Genomic DNA, 7,103 nt, shown 5'->3' on the forward strand with positions numbered 1-7,103 from the left:
ATTCTTCTATTTCGGTAGTAAAATGGAAAAAGAAAAAAATAGTAACATGAAAATGATAGGCATATAGGGAGAAATCTAATCATACTTGTGTGATCTTGTTGGTTTACGTGCATGTGTGAATTGATTGACTATCGAAATTATCTCCCTTTTCTCTCTATCTAGTTATGAAGATTAAAGAAATGCTATTAAATGATGTAATTGAAAAATAAAATAGAAATAATTGATTGTTTGTAAACAAATAGTGTGAGGCATGTACTAAGGAATGTTTTGCCTATGAGTGCATCATGTCGAGTAAGGAAGTAAATTGAATACTTTTGCATATACTCTCTAGGTAGTCCATGTAATTTAGATGTTGATAGATCAGGATGGGAAAAAAGTATTGATTAAGATAATCTTATTACTGCATGTAGAATGTGTGTAGATAATAGAAAGTTGACCTTATATGATTTCGTTTTATTGTGAAAAATAGAATTCTTAGCTTCGCAAAACTTTTGTGTAATGGTTTAGAAATATAAGAATATAGTGTTTGGTTAGCGAAAATATAGAAAGGATGTTACTCACCTTATTCAATTTGGGAATTCTAGTAATATGGATAAACGATAATGTTGGGAAAGAGATATTTGTGATAAAGTTTGTATGGTATTAAAGTAAGGTAGCTAGTCTAATAGCCTTAGTGTCTATTATTCATCCTCTAACGCACTCAAGACGTGTGATCTTGGATGTATTGTAGTCGTTACTCCTTATGATGCGGCTGAAAATGGTCACTTTGTTTCGTATTTTTATTGCAATAGTGTTTTTATTGTCTTTTGACTTGTGTTTTCTGGCTAAGGGGGATAGCATTTTCTTTTGAAATTTCTTATGATGAAATGGCCACTAGATTCTTGTTCCTTTTTATTTAAATCTGACACTTGTCATGCTTTCTATTTTGTTGATTTTCAAAATTGCTGACATTTTTCTTATTTATCATCGTATTTGGCGATGATCATTTGGATGACATTCTTTTGAGATCTGTGGTGGTCATTTTGAATGTTTGTATTGGCTGGTCCTAGCTGTATGTTAAGTGTTACATCTATCATATTCACTTGAACCTGTGTTAGTGTGTAAAGGGAGAACACCACAAATAGTGATTTTAGGCATAATGAGGTAACTAAATAAATAATGAGATTAGTTAAGGAAATAAACATACTTTCTTTGATGAAATTGGTTTGTAATCATTTGAATTATAAGATGTAGTGGGAAGAAGTGTGAACTGAATCTAATAGATTGTGTGATAAATTTTAGATAAATATTTTTGATTTGTAGACTTATTGTCTCGTTGAGTGTTTGAAAAGCCTACATGGGTTCTAATTGAAGTAAGTAGACCTTAGATGGTTGGATGTAGGTAATCATATTTGTTTCTTCTTTCGTATGAGGTTGTATCTTGCTTCAGGAGTGATGTTTTCGTGTTGTTATTGATGTGATTTTGTACCTCGAACCCTTATTCTTTCAATGTGTATGTAGTATGTACCTTAGAGGTAGTATGAAATAATAGTTACAACTGAATTTTAGAGTTAGATATGAGAGTATGTTGTGCTTAACTTGGTAATGCAGGGAAGTGTGTATAACTAGGATGTTGCAATAGACATGTAAATATTATTTTTAAGATGCTTAATGATGTAAAATAAATGTTTTCATGTTTGGATAGACTAAGTGATGATGCTTTGTATAATGTAATATGTATTTTTTTGGATAAGGATTTATGTATAAGATTTTTTCTTGTATGAATGTATGTTGGAATAGTAGTTCCTAAAAGTTGAATAGGGGTGTTAGTATGTTTAACCTAAGTAATGATAGATAACACATCTTCTTGTAACTCTTTTAACGCATTAAATTTTGTAATTTAAGGAACGTAAAAGGAAGATTGTTCAATGTTAACTTATTGATTTAGAAAAGACAGGAAACATTTATGTTAAGTTAGATGACTTGGATGTTGATTTATATACATTAGTATCTTGATTTTGTGGATTGCATTCTCCTTAAGATAAATTATGATTTTGGGTTATGGTATGTGAGTGTGATGACTTAGGTGTCCTTATTGTTCCATCCTAGCATTACAACTTCCAGGAGTAAGTTAGACCCTAGGGGGGGAGAATGTAGTATCCCTACCCTGATCAGAGCTTTTTTTACCTCGTTGACCAAGGTTGACTTTTCAATGGCTTATGTCGATGTTGATTTATTGTGATTGTGATGTTTTATTTCGTTATGATGCTTTGGGGTGTGATTGGTGAATATGATTATACATTATTGCTTATTGATGAGTAGTTGTTAACTCTGTTTATGCATCACATTTTATAAATGATGAAATGTTAAGTTTATTTATGTGATACTAACGAGGGACTAACACATTTGTTTCATGTGTGAGTTGCTTTATGTATATGTTGCATGTTGTGTGGAAGTGTATGGGGTGTGAGGAGATGATTTTTGGTCACTCACTTCGGTGAGACACGGAAAGTCACGATTCTCCTTCACCGGTGTGTATATTGTGTTTGTGAATATATATGTTTGTGTGGTTCGGTGATGCAGGAAATTGTAGGTACAAGGTACTGATGCCACCTGACTCCACAGGTCTGAGCGTACCTAATTAACCCAATGGAACTGGAGGAGATGGTTCTAAGGCCCTACTGTCGTCCCTAGCCTTGCTCGATTGTGAGTGTCGTCAAATTTTTTGTTTATCCTATTAGATCGCTAAGTAGGCCATTGTTCTAACATTGGTATGTGGGTCAGGTCTCTGATGTTTTGTGACTTATTTATTCTTCTAGTGTTGTTTTATGTGAATTGCATTTATAGATTAAATGGGGATAAATTATTAGTGAAAATTAAATTATGTTTTGAGGAATTTTTTATAAAAAAAATAAAAGAGAAAGAAAATCAATTTTTACTTATTAGTTATTAAATATTTTATGACTTTTGTGTCGAAAAGAAAAAGTAAAAGAATAATAGAATTGTTTATTTAATATTGTCATACAAATGTTTTAAAAGGAAATTAGATTTTTCAATTTTTATTAAAAAAAAAGTGAATTTATGCCCAAAATTAGATTTTTGAGGAAAATGGCTTTATAATTTGGAAATTTTTGGAAAAAAGGGAACTCTTTTCATGCTGGAGAATTTTTTTCTCCTCTCTGCTGGTTATGAGGGTTTGGTGTGAACTCTGGTATTTTGGGGAGGATTGGGATGGCTCTTCCTCAAGTTTCCTCCAGGAAAGCTTCTGTAGGTTGGTTGCTTGATTTTCTTGCTTTGTTCTGTTGAAAAAAAAAACTTCTTGTGATTGTTTTGCCTCTTCCTTGGTGTGGTTGAAAGAATTTGTTTTGGGGGAATTCTCCGAGTTTTCTATCAAATTAAGTAAATTGGAGGAAGTTTATTCCTTCCTTGTTTGGGTGAAATGGGTTCTTGGAGTTTTGAGTTTTCCTGTCAAATTCCTGTTTAGGAAAAAAAAAAATTGGACTGTGATATGTTTGTTTTTAAATTTTTGATATTTGAATTTTGGATCAAACTATTAATTTAGTATTTTGAATGATCTACCAGTCCATTTGTGAGTAAATATTCATACCCTGTTTCCGGGAGGACTGTTGTTTTCATTTGTTTGTAATTTCATGTTGAAATTTTGTTTTTTTAAAATATATATATATATATATATATATATATAAGTCCATTTGTGAGTAAATATTCATACCCTGTTTCCGGGAGGACTGTTGTTTTCATTTGTTTGTAATTTCATGTTGAAATTTTGTTTCTTTAAAATATATATATATATATATATATATATATATATATATATATATATATATATATATATATATATATATATATATATTTATATATTTTTTTTTACAGGAATTTTTTTTCTAAATTAAAAAAAAATGGAAATGGGGGGTGGGTCGTGGAGCCCAAACCCCATGGCATGGGGAGAGAGTAACACAACCGTGGTGCCTCTACCCACCGTGGTGGGGAGAGGGCACCACGTTGTGGATTGGGGGGGGTTGGGGGGCTAAACTCTTCCCAACAGGGGTTACATGTTACAGTTTCTGCTGTTCGAAATTTTGTTAAACACTGTCAATGCTAATTTGGTTAAAACACAGTCAATGCTTATTTTTTGGGTTTTGATTTATGTTTTATGCGATATATATATATATATATATATATATATATATATATATATATATATATATATATATATATATATATATATATATATATATTTGTTGTTTTATTTGGAATGTGGTGTTTAGTGGTATCTTGGTTCGAAAAAAATGTTAAATTTGTTGGGATATATTTGTAAATGATTTTGTGAAAACAAAGGCTATATGATTAACCATCAATTATGTTTAGCTGATATGATTTTAAATTGGAAAGATTTATTTTGATTTAAATTTTTAGTTCTTAAATGTATTTAATTGATATTTTTATTAATTAGAAATTTGGAAGGCAAATGGAAATTATTTTAGCCAAATTGGCTTAAATCGAAAAGATTTATAATTGTTTTAAATGATGGCTTATTTAGCTTATAGGTTGTGTTTATTCTTTTTAAGGGTGGATGGGTATTAAGTTATGTATTGTGCAAATCTATTTGGGTGTATGTTACTTAGACCCTTTCTTTATGCATTATCACCAATTGTGGTGTTCTTATCATGAAAGAGTTAGTTATTGAAAGAGTTGCAAGTACAGAACATTAGCTTTTAATCATATTTTGAGTAATCGTTATGATTCCTTAACATGGATGAGGTTAGAGTGCAAGTGTATCCTTTTGAGTTTTACTCTGATTGGTAGATTTTTGGTGTTGATTTGAAAGAGTCTTTCTCGTGTCATGATGGCATCATTGTTGAATGCGGTCTATCATGCAAATTGATTTGGTTTAGTTTTGATTGTGGTCGTACTTGCTTTATTTTGGTTTCGGTCTTGTCTTGTGGATAGACTAGTTGTTCGTTTCACACCTCCAGTGGTTTAACCTTGGTAGAAGGTTTGTTTAATCAAATTGTTTTTCAGTTTTGTTTTGGAACTCCATGTGTTAGTTGGCTTTTGTGTTTTTCCTTGGGGTTCTTTGGAGGTTGTGTAGTTTCATAAGGAAGAGTGGCTTCTAAGTGGGGGTCGGGGCCCAAAATGGTTGCCAGGATAACCCCTTGGAAGTTATGTAAAAGTGATAACTTAATTAATAAACTAGGTTGGGTTTCAAACATTAATCAAGACTAATTGTGCCCCGCTCATGGTTGAGTGCTAGTACAGACTCAAGATGCAGTGGGAAGATCTGGAATGACAAACCAACTACCTTGTCCTCACAAAAGGTTTGTTGGGTCCACATGAGTCATGGATGGGGGCTGGGGGTTCGGGAGAGGCTACCAAGATAACCCAGGATGGGGGTCAGGGCCTATGGAGGCCTGCCAAAATAACCCATACCAGCTATGCGATGACACTCTTCCCTTATGTTCACTAGTGTGTAGTCATGTGTTGACTTTACTTGGAGCACTCTTGTGGGAGTCCTATTGGTATGCTTATGCTTGTGTGGGTACCTGATGTACATGTGAGACCATGTGATGCTTTGTTGTGGCTTGCTTGAGGGCCTTATTACTATCTCCTAGCATAGAGGGGTGGTTCCTTTTTGGTAATAGGTCCACTTGGTAGTCAAATTGTCAATTCACTTTTACTAGGATTGCAAGGCACAACATTACTACAAGGAAGATCAACCTTACGAATTGGTTCTTCATTCTTCTTATTATCTGCATAGTGTTCTTTCAATAAAATGGATTGAATTGGTTGTGCCTTATCATCTGAATTTGCCTCTTTTGGAACATCTATAGAAATTGATGGTACATGTTTATAAGCTTTTTGCATGTTTTTATTTTTTATTATCCACTACCATACTAAATTATTCTTCTCCATTACCTTCTTTATACCATTTTTGTTCCTTGTCTCATAATTTACTCTTTGCTTCTTATTACCATTGATGTAAATTATGTTTGATCTAGCATTAGTGATATCATTACATGGATACACTTGTTTATGCCTTAACTATGTTTATTTTAAACTAGCACTAATGCTCCATCTATTAGGACTATTATATCTTCACATGATGGCTTGGAATTTCGATACCTTCACTACATGAGTTCCATTGGATGTTTAAATTTATGAGAAGACTAATACTAATTTTAACTAGCACCATTTTCATATTGAAAGGTTGGGTAATAGATAGATGTCACAATCATCATATTTAGTTTCCTTTCCAATGAAATTGTAATCAAATGCATCATACTGACCATTATCATCTTCATAGTACTCAACATGATTTCTATCATAAAGTAGTTCTTTCTCTTATCACTTTGAGAGGGTTCAAGTAGTTTAAATAATAGTAAAGAAAAGGTAGAACCTCCAAATTAGCTCTTGAGGAGGTCCACTCAACATAGATAATAACTACACATTTATACTCTTATTGATTACGTATTTTTTCTTTGATTACTAATGTAGATAAACCTAAAACTATCAAGTGGCACTAGGAGTGAATGATCAAGAGCAAGTATGGACGAGGGGATGGTTGCATTGAAGAAAAATTATGCATGAGACTAAATACCTTATTGGACGGTTTAGAACACATTGATTGTAAATAGGTGTTCAAAAGGAAGATGAACTTTGATGGTAGTGTTGAGAAGTTCATGTCTAGACAAGTTGTGTTATTCCCATTTTATAGCTTCGGCGCAAACATGGGATAACACCTACAAATTTTTGTCTAAATTTGTATCCCATGTTCTTTAAGCACGTAAATCAAGGTGAATTCTCATTTCCCTTGCCTACATTTTAGTCTTGGTAAAAACACCTCGATTTACGTCCAAGTTGTAAATTTGAAAAAATAACAAAATGTCTTTATATGAGTTAGTTTTTATTTTCATGTGTGTTTCCGGAGTTAAACTTTGACTTTGCACTCGTTAGATAAACAAGGTGTATTTGAGGGCTACAAACTTGAAATACACATGATGGTGCATTTTGGGTTTGTAACTTGAAAATACACCTATTTACCTTTGGCATGTATGACATTTAATGCTAAGTGTTTGTATGTTAATCGATTTATTTTTCCATCTTAA

This window comes from Cryptomeria japonica, chromosome 7 (genome assembly GCF_030272615.1).
Source record: "Cryptomeria japonica chromosome 7, Sugi_1.0, whole genome shotgun sequence".
Classification (NCBI taxonomy): domain Eukaryota; kingdom Viridiplantae; phylum Streptophyta; class Pinopsida; order Cupressales; family Cupressaceae; genus Cryptomeria; species Cryptomeria japonica.